At 46.8% G+C, this 15,781-nt stretch overlaps 1 protein-coding gene across 1 annotated transcript in view; it reads right to left on the minus strand.

Moving 5' to 3' along the window:
* LOC138304194 (sulfotransferase 1 family member D1-like) overlaps window positions 1-15,781 on the minus strand; it is a 180,114-nt gene that overhangs the window by 8,052 nt on the left and 156,281 nt on the right. The window lies entirely within an intron of this gene.

A 15,781-nucleotide genomic window follows, 5' to 3' on the forward strand; every position in this document is an offset into this window, starting at 1 on the left:
ATGGTGTGGCGTTTTTCCCATAATATCGCCGCATAAGCGTAAAACAAATGATGCTAATGTGCCAATATATGGCGCAAGGGGCTCTTAAATCTGCTCCTATAGGTTACTACCCCAAACAACACATTTGTTCTAACACAATCTACATCATTCCAATGTACAACAACCCAACAAAAAGAACTCAACACTGTTACTTTTTAGCTACACTTAACACCACGCTCACTGGTCTACAACATAACTAAAAAACATACCTAAAAAAATAGAACTCCTATAGGCGAAACCTATTGGTTTTGCCAATGCTTTTTATTCATGGGGTTATGCCCTCTAGGGGCTAACAATATGGTGACATGACCATGTTTCTTACAAATGATATTTTTGTTTGGGAGTCTCTTCTAGTTTATTTCTCCTCTGTGGCTGTCTTGCGTCTTGTTGGAATTGTGTTAGCCAGCTAGCAACTCTGATGGAGGGGTGGGGAAGGTAGTATTCTACTGGAATTAGCATGGCAGATTTAAATTAGGATGCTAACTGGCAGCATTTTCATGTTTTGCTACAGATAGAGGAAGAAGGTAAATGAAAGTGTTTTAGTTATATGCAGGGCGACTGGAATTATATGGCAGGAAAAGACAAAATTATGAGGCAGGGTTGACCAGTTTATATGGCAAGAAAAATCCAGTTATGAATTTACAATGCCAATAGCTCTAACTCAAGCAAATACGAGACTTATTGCTTTGCGAATTCTTGATTTTCAGTAGGAGATGGTGCAGGAACACGCTAACACTGCTGCTGGGGTGGGGGCCTTAGGAGTCGAGCCAGCAGCCATGGCAGGGCATGAGGGGACTGTCTTGGAGCGTGGCTGTATTGAGCATTTGAACCCCCATAGGTGCGGAGCAGCAGGTAAAGCCATGAGGCCCATCATCAGTGACAGTGCATGCCATGATGCAATGGAGTGAGGGTGAAGAAGAGCAGGACCTGGGGTTGGAGGAAGAGGGACAGGAAGAGCTGGACTTTTCAGCACCAGAGGGCACATTAGAAGCATTTTAAAAGTGTATGGGAGAAAGACAGGGGCTATATGCCAGACAGCAGCAACACAGGATGGGGGCATTCTAAGAGGGCAATGGAACCCAGGAATGGAACAGGGGAAGCGGAGTGGTGAGAGGAACAGGGTGGGTGTCGGGGACTGAAGGGTATGGCACCTGAAAGTAAAGGCAGGTGGATATGGGTTGATCAGATGGAGGGGGACATGGGAATTGAAGAACCAGCTATCAGCACACTGGACCTTATCTCGGGCAATTTGGTTTTAAGTGATGACGGCGATGGCAACTTAGGAGAGTCTTGTATGGTTCAACTACGCCAAGGGGAAGAGAGGGCATGTTCCAGAGTGGCTGGCCTGACAGAGGTGTTGGACAACAGCATCACTGCCAGTGGAAGGTCTGCTGAGCTCTCTACTGCATCAGGACCGGGTTGGTCTGGGGTGGCCAGTTAAAGGAGGATGCTGCAGCGCTCATCATGTGAATAGTGAGATGAGAGCACATTTGATGCAATGCCAGGATCTAGTGCATTGCAGAGGATGGAGAGAATAGAGGGAAAGAATGTGCCCGGGATTTTGATGAGGAGAAGTTTGAAGAAGGGGAGCTGGTCAAACAGGATGACGAGAATGAGGTGCATGGGTGTGTGAAAGTGTGTCATGGTGTAGCTGAGGGGTTGGGAGGGTGCAGTAAACAAGTGTCCTTTAGTTTGTTTACAGTGCAGAGCAAAAGAGAGTCTGGCAACAGCACAAAAAGACACAGCTATGACTTCCAAGTGGATACAGTGTTGGCAAGCTTCATTGCACGCCCAACTCTGAAACCAGGTAAGCATACGCCTATGGTAGGGCAGTCAAAAATGGTTTCAAAGTGGGGTGAGGACAGCTCGAGTGAAAGACAGAAGGGTACTAAGGTGTGGTTGCCCAAAAGGACATATGTGATGGATAAGGGCGTTGGGACGGAAGAGGCAGGGGCTTAAAGCCCGACTATAAGGAGAGGCTTAAGGGTTTAGGCAGTGAGAGTATTGGGGAAAACGTAGGGAGAACAGAAAATGGCTCTTGGCATAAGGATGTGGGAATGGGGATAGACAAAGGGAGTAAAACATAAGAGGTAATGCAGGATGAGAAAAAAGAAAGTAAGTAATTTAAAGTGAAAAATATGCCTTACATGGGTATAACCGAGACATTAGGGCCCATATTTATACTTTTTGACGCAAAACTGCGCTAACGCAGTTTTGCGTCAAAAAAATTTGCGCCGGCTAATGCCATTCTGATGCGCCATGCGGGCGCCGTATTTATTGAATGACGTCAGCCGGCGTTAGCCGCCGGCGCCGTCTGGTGTGCGTTAAAAAAAACGACGTACACCAGGCAGCGCCGGCGTAGGGGGAAAATGGAGTATGGGCGTCCAAAAATGGTGCAAGTCAGGCTGAGGCAAAAAAATCGCCTCAACCCGAGTTGCGCCATTTTTTTTTCACTCCCAACCCCCATTGAAATGACTCCTGTCTTAGCAAAGACAGGAGTCATGCCCCCTTGCCCAATGGCCATGCCCAGGGGACTTATGTCCCCTGGGCATGTTCATTGGGCATAGTGGCATGTAGGGGAGCACAAATCAGGCCCCCCTATGCCACAAAAATAATTAAAAAAAAAAACTTACCACAACTTACCTTTTCTTCCCTGGGATGGGTCCCTCCATCCTTGGGTGTCCTCCTGGGGTGGGCAAGGGTGGCAGGGGGTGTCCCTGGGGGCAGGGGAGGGCACCTCTGGGCTCATTCTGAGCCCACAGGTCCCTTAACGCCTGCCCTGACCCAGGCGTTAAAAAGAGGCGCAAATGCGGGGTTTTTTGCCCCGCCCACTCCCGGGCGTCATTTTTGCCCGGGAGTATAAATCCGACGCATATGCATCGGAGTCATTTTTTAAGACGGGAACGCCTACCTTGCATCTCATTAACGCAAGGAAGGTGTTCACGTCAAAAAATGACGCTAACTCCATGAACTTTGGTGCTAGACGCGTCTAACGCCAAAGTATAAATATGGAGTTAGTTTTGCGTCGAATTTGCGTCGAAAAAAACGACGCAAATTCGGCGCAAACTGAGTATAAATATGCCCCTAGGTGTTCACTTAAAGGGGACTACAATGGAGATAATTTGGAAAGAGCAATATATGGAGGTAATTACGCTGTTACATCGGAAAATACAGGCCAAATTGGGGTCGAAGGAGAAGGAGAACCATTTGGCAACGAGACCTAGAGTCCCTGACACCATTGAAAACAGGACAGCAGCGTTTTTAATATACACCAGCGTATATTGTGCAAAGCTTCCAGAGCTATGTGTAGCCTTGTTTAAATACATAAATATGATTAACAAAACTAACATAACCTTTGGAGGGGTACATTTGTATGCTCTATGATGAGGAACTCAGGATGCAATTGGCAGAAGATGCACAGGATAAGTGGGGTGAGCTGGATAACGAACTACGGCTGCATACCATGGGACCTGTGTGAGCCACACCAACAGTGTTTATGGCTAGAGGGCTGCCCATAATTTAGAGTATCATAGTTTTTGGGGGAAAGCAAGGTTGATGGGCTTCGTTGGTCAGAAATTTTGCAGCTGGAGTGTGGCATTCAGGTCTGCATTAGGAAGTCAAGACGGACGAAAGTGTGACAGGCGGGCAGGTTTTGCTGAGTCTGCATCTGCTAAGGTAATATTGCACATGTTTTTTCGTGCTAGCAGTTAAGCCTGCAGGAGCAATACACCAAGATGGGTCTCCAGTGACTGCTTTTCAGTTGTTGGCAGTGTTGTGGAAGGCGCTACAATACCTGGATTTACCTGCAGCTGACTAAGGGACACATTCCTTTAGGATCAGGACAGCAATTGAGGCAGACAGAAGGCGATGGGACAAGGATCTGATGAAGAGGCTGGGGCAAGGTCATCAGACTGTTATACATAATATGTGCATTAGAGATTATGCTTGTTATGTTGATGTTGTAACTTGGTATTTTGTTCTTTTCATGGTTCGGTGCCAGGACCAGAAAGTGAGCTCATAAACATCTGGATTGTGGGCCATTCATTTCTGAAATGGCTGGAGAGGCAAGCAGATTGGAGAGGCTTTGGCAAACAACTTGGCTACACTCAGCATGAAGTTAAGGTTCTTTGGGAGGGAAAAGGGTGGACGTTATGGGGTGAAATGTTACCTTGTCTGAAAAAATACTTGGTAGGAGCAGTTGCCAAGACACATTGGTTCTTCATCTTGGCGAGAATGATTTTGTTCAGAGAAAAGGTTTAGTTTTTTCGAAGGGCAAAAAGGCAGATTTGTGCAAAGTAAGGAAAGGATGGGCAGGGACCCATATTCTGTGGACAAAGCTGGTTCCGCGGAGGGAGTGGCGAGGGACAGGCAGGCCGGCTGCCATTGAGAAAGTTCTGCAGGGAGGAGGCAATTGGTAGAGTGGTTCATCTGGAGTTAAAATTTGAGGTGGAGCAGTTTTTCAGGGTTGACAGCATGCACTTATCTACAATTGGCATTGACCTATATTTGATGAAGTTAAGAGAGGCTGTTGGAGATGCTCTAGGCATCGAGTGGTGATCTACAGGGTAAGGCCAGGGACAGGATGCAGTAGAGGATATAGGTGGTCATTATGAACATGGTGGTGGGGGCCGCCATGCCGGCAGTGGCGGCTAAAACTGCCAGCTGGAATGGCGGACCACACTGCCACATAATGAACCCCAGGAGGGCCGCTATCGGCAGCCCTCACTCACCGCCAGGCTGCCTCCGTCAGGCAGGCTGGCGGTGGTCGGAAACATTATCCGTCAGGGCAGCGGTCCTGCCTCTTAGATAATGTTTCCTCAGCCGCCCGCCTTTACCTGGCGGGAAGGACTGGCAGAAGGGGTGCACCGAGGCACCCCTGGGGGCCCCTGGGGGCCCCTGCACTGCCCATGCACTTGGCATGGGCAGTCCAGGGGTGCAGTGCCCCATCGCGCAGGTCACTGCCTGATTTTCGGGCAGTGATTTGCGCGATGGGTGCAGCTGCACCGGCCGCACAGAGGCATTAGCGGCGGCTCCATGTGGAGCTGCTGTCAATGTCCCGGCCAGGCCTTCCTGTGGGCCGGCGGGCGGACACAATGTTTCCGCCTACCGGCCCACAGGAATATTCCTAATAAAAAAGATCTGGGGACGCTGGGGGTCAGTGTTTTGACCGCCAGCATGAACACAGCGGTTTTTACCACCGTGTTCATAATGAGGGACAAGTCTGGGAGCAGGTTGGGGGGGACAGAAAACTCCAGAAGAGGGTTTTATCAGTGGAGGTTTGCCAAGAGGTTTTCATGGTTTTTACTGATGTTACTGCTGCTTGGTGGGGGATTGAAGCAGCTTGAAAGGGGGAAGGAATAATTTTACATTTGCAGAAGGTAGCAGGGGCGGTTCCTCTTTTAGGGCATTGGGGCATTGCAACCCTATATTTGTGCCCCCCCGGCCTCTATTTGTGGCCCCCATCACCAGAATTAAATGTAAATACTAAAACATTGTTTTTCTGACTGTGGTAGTCAGCTTTTTCAGCTGCGGGCCAGTTGTTTTAAATTCCAGAGGGAGGTGAGTGGGGGCTTCAAAATAATTGACACTGACAGTTGTGCACAGTAAAATATGATCAGAGAGAATCACTTACTCAAGTGCACATGTTGGGCTGGGCACAGATAAGCAGCTCTCCAACCTGACATGTGCATTAGAGGCCACTCTCACCTGCTCAATTATTGAGCCGTAGGGGAATTACTGCTGCAGCCCCTGGTATCCTAATGAGCGCTACCTTCACCTGCTCAAACCAAACCTAGCTCTGCTCTCATGCTTTGTGGGTAACATACCAGCAAGAGAGCGGTACTTGGATTGGCTCAACAAACGAGGTTAGTAGGCCTCTCTGGTGCATATTAGGCATCAAGAGGGTGGGAGGTTCTGTTCAGTTCCACATAGCTCATGATCAACCATTGTATGTTTTTATTATTAAGCCATGCAGTGATTGGCCCTTTCTGCTAGTACCATGCTCGAGTCTCTTCTTCGTGCACATCTGCCTCCAGTCCACCCGCAGTGCAACATTGAGTTGTTGCTGAGTGCGGACAACACGGAAAAGTGAAGTGGAGCAATGGAAGATGAGAGAGGTATATTATTCCACCTTGTCACCTCGCTGACTCTAAGTTGCACATTCAGGCCTGTGCCTGGCCTCTCACTGCTAGGCAGAACTTCTCGGAGTAGGACTCGGAGATGTTGACTCTGGCAGCTGAGTAAAAAAATAAATAAGAGATCAAATAAATCCAAAATAAAATTCAGTCTGTGAGACAAGTGTTTTTTACTATGATTGCTGTTGTGGCAAGGTAATTGACTGCCACTGGTTACAGAATTTTGCGTTAATGTTTTGATGCAGTTTGCCTCAGTCAGTTTGTAATCACCATGTCGCTTGACACTGCAGGCAGTCTCTGAGTTACAACAGATTATTTTGGAAGAATAAGGCTGGTAAATCTAGAAAATAATTTAAGTGGTGGGGTGGAGATAGAAAAACAGTAAATTATTCAGGGTTATAGATAGGGACTCCTTTTACTATGTGAAAATTACTAGTAGGAGACAACCATGGCCATCTTCGGAGAGCATGTCCTCACGCCGCTTAATTGGTTAGGACTGTGGGGAGCCAAGGTTGTGCCAATCCCAGTCATGTGTAAGCAAATTTCTGATTCTGCATGTGGTGCTCTCCAGGTGCTCTGTTTGTGACTTTAGTGCAGCCTGTCCTTCGCATTGATTGCAGTACTTGCAGGATTGGTCTAGAGTTGTGACTCTCTGATGCAGAGGCAGCCTGACAGATGCTCTCTTTTTCTGAGCCAGCATTGGCACTATGCCACCACTCCCCCGGTGGACTGGGAATATTGTGCTTACAGACCAGGCCTGGTTCCAGGAATTTTCATCTAGATGGGCCAAGGGTACGCTCGGGTGGGTCAATGTGGGCACAATTTTGTCAGTTCCGGAGGTAGCCTACAAGCCCAAGATCTACATCATATATTCTTCCAAACCAGCATACAGTGCATCTAGAAAGATTTGAGCAAATGAGCTGATGTCTCTACTAGCAGCCACAACCCTTATAACTTGAAGCAGGCCAGGCTTCAACACAAGCACTTGGATTCCAAGCAGATTGTAATAGTCTTTCAAGGTTAAGGAGGTCCCTGTTACCACACCTAAACCTTTAAATTTTGCACTATGAATACTGGCTACTTACTCCTTGCAATTTGCCCAACACCTATTTCTTTGCATACTGAACTTTTAACTGCTTATAGTCATGTTATTCCTTTGCAGTGTTCTTCCTTTGATAAAAAAGTTTTTAAAAACCGCAACACATTTGGAAAAAAGCAGTATTGTTGACAACTGCGAGCAGTTTTCTTGCCTGGCAAGTGTAAAACCAGTATTTGCAGTCATACAGGTAACCTTCTGGGGCTGCATTACATAGAGTGCACAGTTAAAAAGGGGCTGCAGAGGCTTGTGCATCTTCTGTAATACTGACGTATGTATAGCCGGTGGTATCTTCAGAAGATGTTACCTCATTTGCATGGGATGTAACCCCACACAAATAAGGGAATCATTTTGCCTCTGAGTCCACCCATATTATGGATGTGGGTGCAGAGGCAAAGAGGCACATAACATGGGAAGCAAAAGCAATTATCCAGACTAACAGAGTACTCAAGCAGGTTGGGTTTTGTACCAGTCTGCAGTGAATGCTCCATTAAGTGCATTTGATTCTCTCAGGTCATGTCCTGTCATGTTATGTTATTTTGGTTTTTAAAGGGCACTCTCAGCCAGCAGGTTATGCTGGCACTGAGCAAATGTGAGATTAGCCAAGTCTAGGGCCTAATGTGGTCATTCGAAAAGCCTGGTCTTCAGCTTCTTGCAGTTTCAAGAAGTGAGGAGAAGGCTTGGATGTGTAACAGCACGCCATTTCATGCTTTAGGAGTGATGTAGGAGAATGTTCAACTGTTGGATCTGGTTTTCCATATCTGAGGGATGTGTGTAAAGAGGAGTCTTGCGTGCTGAGGTGCCTGGAAGGTTTGTGAAAACAAATGCTATTGTTGAGATATGCTGGACCAGAGTGCCTTTAAAATATTGGTGACACTTTTGCAATGTGCTCCTTTGGTTATGGGAAGCCAGTGTAGCTCCTTGAGATGGGTGAGATGTTGTGAGTGTCATGGGAGGCCGGGACTGACTCTGGTCTCCGAGTTCTGGATGTTCTGCAGCCTCCTGCTCAGATGCATGTTTATTCCATTTAGAGGATGTTCCTGTAGTCTAGGTTGCTGGTGGCAAGAAAGTGGGTGATGATTTCCCACATGTTGATTGGGAGCTATTTAAAAATCTTCCTCAGTATCTTCAGTATTTGGAAGCACAAGACAATAATAGCATTGACTTGGACTTTGATGTTGAGTTTGCAGTTGAGGAAGATCCAAAGGTTCTTGGCATAGGTTATTTAGTTCTGAGGTAGCTCTAGATAATTAGCATTAATGCCACCGTGTGAATATCATCCCACATTGCATAGCCCGTGGTAGCCCTTTATTGAACTGAATTATGATCATCTCCATTGTGAGCAGATGGTTAGGCAAAGAGTATCACCAAGGCCACTGAATGTATGTGGTAGGGGAGGACCAACTTATGTGACAGCGTTGACTACATTTTGCATTAAGAAAAGGCAAATTATGTGGTGTAAACCAGCAACATTTTCTGATACTATTAATTATTTTGTCAAATTTGTGCACTTATTATCACTGTCTGGGCCTAGGTTGCACCTCATTAGTACAAGCTTAACATGCATGTTTAGCAATAAGCAAATGAAAGGTGAACAGTCAACTTTGCAGAAGGTTTTCAACTGTGCTACAGCATGTATTGCAGCATTTTTTGTGTATTTTGATCCCTTTAAGACAGAAACATGTTTCAAACCTGCAGATTATGCAGCAGACAATATATTATGTCGCAATTGTGGCAAATCCATGATTTTGAGAAAAACAACACAGCCATAAAATTGCATAATTGCAGTGGTGTCGGCTATAACCTGGGAATATGCAATATGTGCTGTAACAAGATATCAGAATATGAAATGCTCATATTTGTAACTGCCATACTGATCACAACAAATTCAGCCCAAGACAATATCTTACTCGAGATAACAGTTATTTACTTGGCACAAAACAGACAGCCATGTTTAGCACCTGATTCACAAAGGTAAACTTACACTTTTGTGTAGTCTTACTAGTTTCTTTTGGTATTCATAAACTACAGGTTTACTTTTAGAAATACTAATTATACAACTGTGGAGATTCCACCCTCATGGCAGAGACTCAGCATATAAAATGTTAGACTTGTCCCATCTTTTTATGTGTGGAGATCTCCACCGCCAACTGTGGCATCTCCAGAGCCGTAAAATTAATGTTAGTAAAAAAATAACTCATAGTAAATAGCAAACTTACACAAAAGTATAAGCTTACATTGTGAAAGAAGCCCTTACACAATTAGGCATTGCAATTCCACATAACTCTTGAGGGACATTTAGGATTCCCTCTCCCTAGTGGCTGCTCATCCAATGAAGCATGCCCTGCAGCTATCTGAATAGTATAATGCATGTCCCACCCTACAGTATATTACTGTGTGAATCTTAAACATGATAAACTCATAAACACTCTCAGAACCCCCACACAGCCCATAATTGAGGTGTATAACACCTTTCAGAGGCCTGGGCTCTAATGTCAATGTTGCTGCTGCATTATTGACTCTGTCCCCACTATCCCAACTAGAAATAGGGGACTCACTGAAAGCTCAATTTGGGCTTGAGCCTGAAGCCTGGCTCTTGCTCAGCTTGGGGTCCTGTTGGAACTTCCGAGCCCATAAAGTGCTGCGCTTTCATGTACCTTCTGCCGGCTACCCTCAATCTACCCAGGATGTGGTTTTTGAGAAGAGCTTCCAATTTTGGAACTGAACAAGCTAGGTTTGAGCCTTGTCATTGGCTTAAGATCCTGTGATTCTGGGCAAATCTCCAGTGCCTAAAAGAAATTAGTGTGACCTTGTGTAGTGTAACTGGTGTTCATGTAAAGTGCTTCAATACCTCCAGGTCGAGTCTGCAGAATATAAAAACTGCAAAAAACTACACAAAGAGGTAAAACAAAGCATCAACATAAAAAGGAGAGACAAATAGCCATTTAGTGGCTGATTCGTACAAAGTAAAAACAAAAAACCTGGATAAATTGCAACTTCCCCACTTAAATTGTGTGATCCTGGCAAATATTTTATTTCACCAAAACTTGTTTTTTCATATTTGTGCATGAAAGCACGCTGAACTATATTAATTATAAAACCAACTATATAAAAACCTATTGTGTTTGATTTAATAGATTAATGTTGCTCTATAATAATCTAGGCCACATACACGGTTCATATGACAACTGTTGGTTAACTTATGGCAGGGTACAATCAATAAATCGGTTTTTGTAAAGTTTGGCTACTCACCCATGAAGGTTTCAAGGCGCTGGGGGGGTAGGGGCCTCATTTAAGATCCACGTCTTGAGGTTCTTCCTGAAGATGATGAGCGACGGGCTTTGTCTGAGGTGAAGGAGGAGGTTGTTTCAGGTCTTTGATGTAGATGAAGGATCCTGCACCGGCGGTGGTTTTACGGATACAAGGGATAGTGGCCAGGGCCATCTGGGCGTAGCGTGGGGATCTGGCGGGGTGTGGAAGGAGACGCAGTGGTTCCGTTAGGCTGGTCCTGTGTTGTGAATGGCCTTGTACTTGTGGGTGAGTAGCTTGAAGGTTATTTGTTTCTTGGCCGGGAGCCAGTGGAAGTTCCTCAGGTGTTGGAAGATATGTTCTCGGCGTGGGAAGTCCAGGATGAGTCTGGCGGCAGAGTTCTGGATGAGTTGTAGTTTTTTTATGTTTCTAATCAAGGGGCAGGCGTGGAGGGCGTTGCCATAGTCAAGCTTGCTTGTGACTAAGGCATGGGTGACTGTCATGCGACAGTCTGGTGGAATCCATCTGAAGATCTTCTGAAGTTTGTGGAGTGTGTGCCAGCAGGAGGAGGTGACTGAGTGTACCTGGCAGATCATGGATAGGGAGGAGTCGAGGATGATGCTTAGGTTGCGGGCGTGCTCAGTCAGTGCAGGGGGGGGCGCTGAGGGATGTAGGCCACAGGAGTCGTCCCACTCTGAGGTGGCGTTTCCGAAGATGATGAGCTCAGTCTAGTCGGAGTTGAGCTTGAGGCAGCTTTCTCTCATCCAGGTGGCGACGGCTTCCATTCCTCAGTGGAAGTTTTAGGCCGTGTCCGGGTCTGCGGTGAGGGAAATGATGAGTTGTGTGACATCGGCATATAACACGATGTTCATACCGTGGCTTCTGACGATGGCTGCGAGAGGGGCCATGTTTACGTTGAACAATGTAGGACTCAGTGAGGATCCTTTGAGGACTCTGCAGTTGACTCCTGTGGGTCTGGATATGTAGGGCAGGAGTCTGAACATTTGCATCCTTCCAGAGAGGGAGGAGTCAATCCATTCCAGGGCTCTTACACAGTTGTGGTGGTTGATGGTTGCAGCTCTGAAGGAGGCGAGATCATCGCTGGTTTGGCTGTTCCTCCATTTTTTCTCTAAACGTCTGCGGGTACGCTTTGATTCTTGGAGTTCAATGGTGAACCAGCTGGCTTTCTTAGGTACGCATTTGGCCAATGTCAGCCACAGGGGGGCTAGAGTGTTGCCGCATTCGGTGATCCATGCGTTGAGATTGCACACTGCTGTGTTGGTGTCATTGGAGGGAGGGATTTGGCGAGAGATAAGGTGAGCTGCTCGTCAGTGATTTTATTTCATTTCCTGTGGGGGGTCCTGGGGGTGCGGGTGATTGTGAAGTGTATGCAGCAGTGGTCTGGGGTGGAGATGGCCTCAATGGTGTACCGGTTGCTTGAGGTAAAGACGGGGTCCACTATGTGCCCTGCGATGTGTGTGGGTGCGGAGACCAGCTGTCTGAGGCTGAGGGTGGCAAGGTTGTCGAGTAGAACGGTGGTGTTTGGATCGGCGGATTCCTCAAGGTGGAAATTCAGGTAGCCGAGGAGGAGGTAGTCATCTGACCCCAGGGCCTGTAGGGTAACAATGTCTACAACGTCGTCTATGAAAGCTGGGTGGGGGCAAGGTGGCCTGTACACCGGTGTGCCGCGGATGGAGGAGTTGTAGTTGGAGTAGACCAGGAAGTGAAGGTGTTCCATGGTGGTGCATTGTTCTTCTGGGACGTCCTTGACACATAGTTAGGGCTTGTGTACGAAGGTGGGTCCTCCGCCCGGGCTGGAGGGCCAGTCCTTCCTTAGGATGCTGTATCCATCGGGAGTGGCGATGGCTGGTTGGTCCAGGTCTCCGTAAGGAGGGTGATATTTGGTCGGGCGGTGTCAATCAAATCCCAGAGTTCGCTGGTGTGTTTCTGAAAGGAGCGGATGTTCAGGTGCTGCCAGTTGATTGGATTGTGGAGGTTGTTGGTATCTTTGTGTGTGGAGAGTACCTTTAGCTTGCTGAGGCTGGTGTTGAAGTTGCAGTTCCTGCAGGTGAAAGGTCCGTGGGTGTCCTTGGGGTGTTGATGCAGCAGTTGATGAGACACCCGATGTTGAGGCGGAGGAGGGTCTTGGCATCATAACGGAGGCAGGCCAGGGGGTGATCCAGGGTTCCTGGCGCTGGGCGCGGTCCAGGCGCAGACGGGTGCAGACGGGCTTGCCTTTGGCAAGCCAGCGGTGCGTGGCTATGCTGCGCCTGCCATTAAGAAGGGGGGGTGCGGTCAGCTGGGAGGCGGGAGGGCAGGAAAGGTGCTTTGCAGGGGTGAGGGGGTGGGGCTGCAGTGGCCAGAGCAGCATGGGAGAGGGGCAGAGGAAAGGAGAGGAGATGGAAAAGAAACGGAAAAACGAGTGAAAAAAGGCAGATATGCCAGAGTGAAAGAGGGCAGAGGAAAGGAGGAGAGATGGAAAAGAAAAGGAAAAGTTAGTGAAAAAAGGCAGGAAAGTAAGAGTGAAAGAGGGCAGAGGAAAGAAGGAGAGGTGGAAAAGAAAAGGAAAAACAAGTAGAAAAGGCAGAAAAAGCAAGGGTGAGAGAGAGACAGAGAGAAAATACTTATTTGTGATGGCCACTAGACCACCAGGGATGAGGAGCGGCCTCGAACTAAGAGTCAGGAGGCTCTCAGTTAATCCCAGACAAAAGGCAGAAGCAGCAGCAGCTAGAGGAGCTGGGGAGGGCAGCAGATGCTGACCAGGAGGTCTTTGCAGTTACCCTCTCACAGTGTTGCGGCCACCATTAAGAAGGGGGGGGCAGGAGAAGTGGTCAGCTGGGAGGCGGGAAAGGTGCTTGGCAGGAGAAGGGGGTGCGGGCCGCAGGGGCCGGAGCAGTGCAGTAGTGGGGCAGAGGAAAGGAGGGGAGATGAAAAAGAAAGAAAAACGAGTTGAAAAAGGCAGAAAAGCAGGATTGAAAGAGGGCAGAGGAAAGGATGAGCCATAGAAAAGAAAAGGAAAAACAAGTGAAAAAAGGCAGAAAAGCAAGAGTGAAGAGGGCAGAGGAAAGGAGTACCAGTGTTAAGGCTGGGGCAGGAATGACTCTAAACTCACATTTAAAAACTACTACTTTCAATAAGTAGTTCTCAGTGCAGCACTATATTGTGGCATATCAATGTCAAAGCTTTTATGTGTTAATGAGACACTTTTTTCAAATGTGAGGAGACTTTATCATATTTTACATGATGTTTGTTGTATGTTTTACATGCAAACATTTTCAGGCCTTGGCACGTGTATTGGCTCAAAGAGCCAAGCCAGAACCTTAATTCGGCTCTGGTCTCTCTTTTAACGTATTGCCTTCCCCTCCTGTACCCACCCAAAAACACACACCAATTGCAATTTTAAAGACGGTGAAAAAATTACAATATTCCGATGCTGAGATGGAGAAAGCACTTAACAGGTGCCTTCTCTATGGCCTCTTCTGCTGTCACTGGGTGGACCAAAGATCATGTTTGGGTGGGCCTGGCCCAACCAGCCCCCCTGCTAGATCTGGGCCTGTTGCATACTGAGAGAAGAGTGTCACCTCACACACATGCCCCCAGCATACCTAAAGATAGTCCCCATGCTGAAAGCATCAAGAATAATAATAAATAAGAATAAACAGAATCGGAATTGCTGAGGTAGAGCTGGGGATTCCAGCTTCTTGGCTAAGAAATTAGATCTCTTCCATTATGCTTCAGGGCAGCACGTTCAGCCTTTCATTGTTGTGTAGCGTGTTTGTTTCTTTTCGTTAGTTTGGATGAGACAAAGAGCTGCTGGGCAGGGCAGATCAATTATACCAGGCCACTTTAAACATGAAACTGCCCTCATCAAGAAATATGTCCCCCAAAGAAACTCTCAAAGAAAGGTTTGCCTTTGAAAAAAGAGAAGCGATACCCCTGGGGTTGTCTTCTAGAGTTTGGGGGAATTCTTTTTTTCTGGCTGGTACATTCTTGCTTTCTCAAGTTTGCTTTTTTCACAATTTTCCCAGGGGGAGAATACCCAGAACCCGCCTCATGATGGTCAGACCCGCTCGCTCACCACAGGGCACTCATTCTGAACTTTTACACCCCACTACTTTCATACGTCACCAGCCGCCACTGGAAGGTAGGAAGTTAAAGGTTCACAGTTGTAAGAAGCAGGGTTAGTTCATTAAGTTTACAATGTAGCGTACAGACGCAGAGATAGATGGTTTGAGCTGGGGGAACTGTTGGTGATAAAAGTCCGGGGTGGGGCAGGGCAAGCAGTGAGTGTACTCGTGTAGTGAGGAGGATAGTCTTGTAAGGCATTTTGCTTTGGGTGTTATAATGTTTTGTGATGTGCACCTCCTTCAATAAAGCATCCATTTTTCATACTACATGCTATCAGTGGTCTATGCTGTACCATCTCGCTCAAAGGTTGATAGCATGGTGGAAAGGGAACATGCAAGAGTGAGGTAAAGAGATATGACGTGTTTAGTGGTGGGAGAAAGAGGCATAGTCATAGTCAAGATTATGCATCCTTGGTATCCAATGACTTCAGAGACCAGCAGCACTGGCAGGTTCCTTTGAAAAACCTTTGTCGTTATTTGTTTTTACAAATTCTGTGATGAATTTGACGGGAAGTTGAAAGGGGTGTAGCTGGGACCACCAAGAATTAAAGTTAGACTGTACTCTATGGAATGTAGCTCGACATGAAGCAAGAATACAATCTTTCATTTTTTAACACGAGGGGCCATGGTGTTGGTGGATTTACGAAAATGCAGGTAGTCTCTTGTTGCGTTTGTATTGATAAAGATTTGGGTTTTCAATTTTAAACTATTTGAAACTTCATTCAGAAGACTTAGTACATGTATGATTGTTCAGGAGTTACAAATAGCACCCAAATGCCACTTCATAGCTCACAAAGGGCATCATTATGAGGTGCTGCAGTGGACAAGTGTGAATTCCGCATACCCACAGTTAATGATACCAGGTGGCAAGTTTATTTTAGGGGTGCAAAGTAACGGAGATTCTTGTTTATCAAAAGAGTGCAGAGGACTTACCAGGGAAATTAGAAACTCTAGGTTTAATTCCCCCCACAATTCCCCATTCTACCCTACAGTTTCACCTGGAAATAAGTTCTGGCTCCTTTTAACAGGCCACATGGCATGTTGTAAACTTAAAAGGTCCACAGTAACTACAAGGGCATCATATTTTTGATGGTGGCAGCACCAGAGTTACTCGGCCGAAATTGCAGTCCTTATAG

The sequence above is a fragment of the Pleurodeles waltl genome, chromosome 7 (assembly GCF_031143425.1).
Source record: "Pleurodeles waltl isolate 20211129_DDA chromosome 7, aPleWal1.hap1.20221129, whole genome shotgun sequence".
In the NCBI taxonomy this organism is placed as follows: domain Eukaryota; kingdom Metazoa; phylum Chordata; class Amphibia; order Caudata; family Salamandridae; genus Pleurodeles; species Pleurodeles waltl.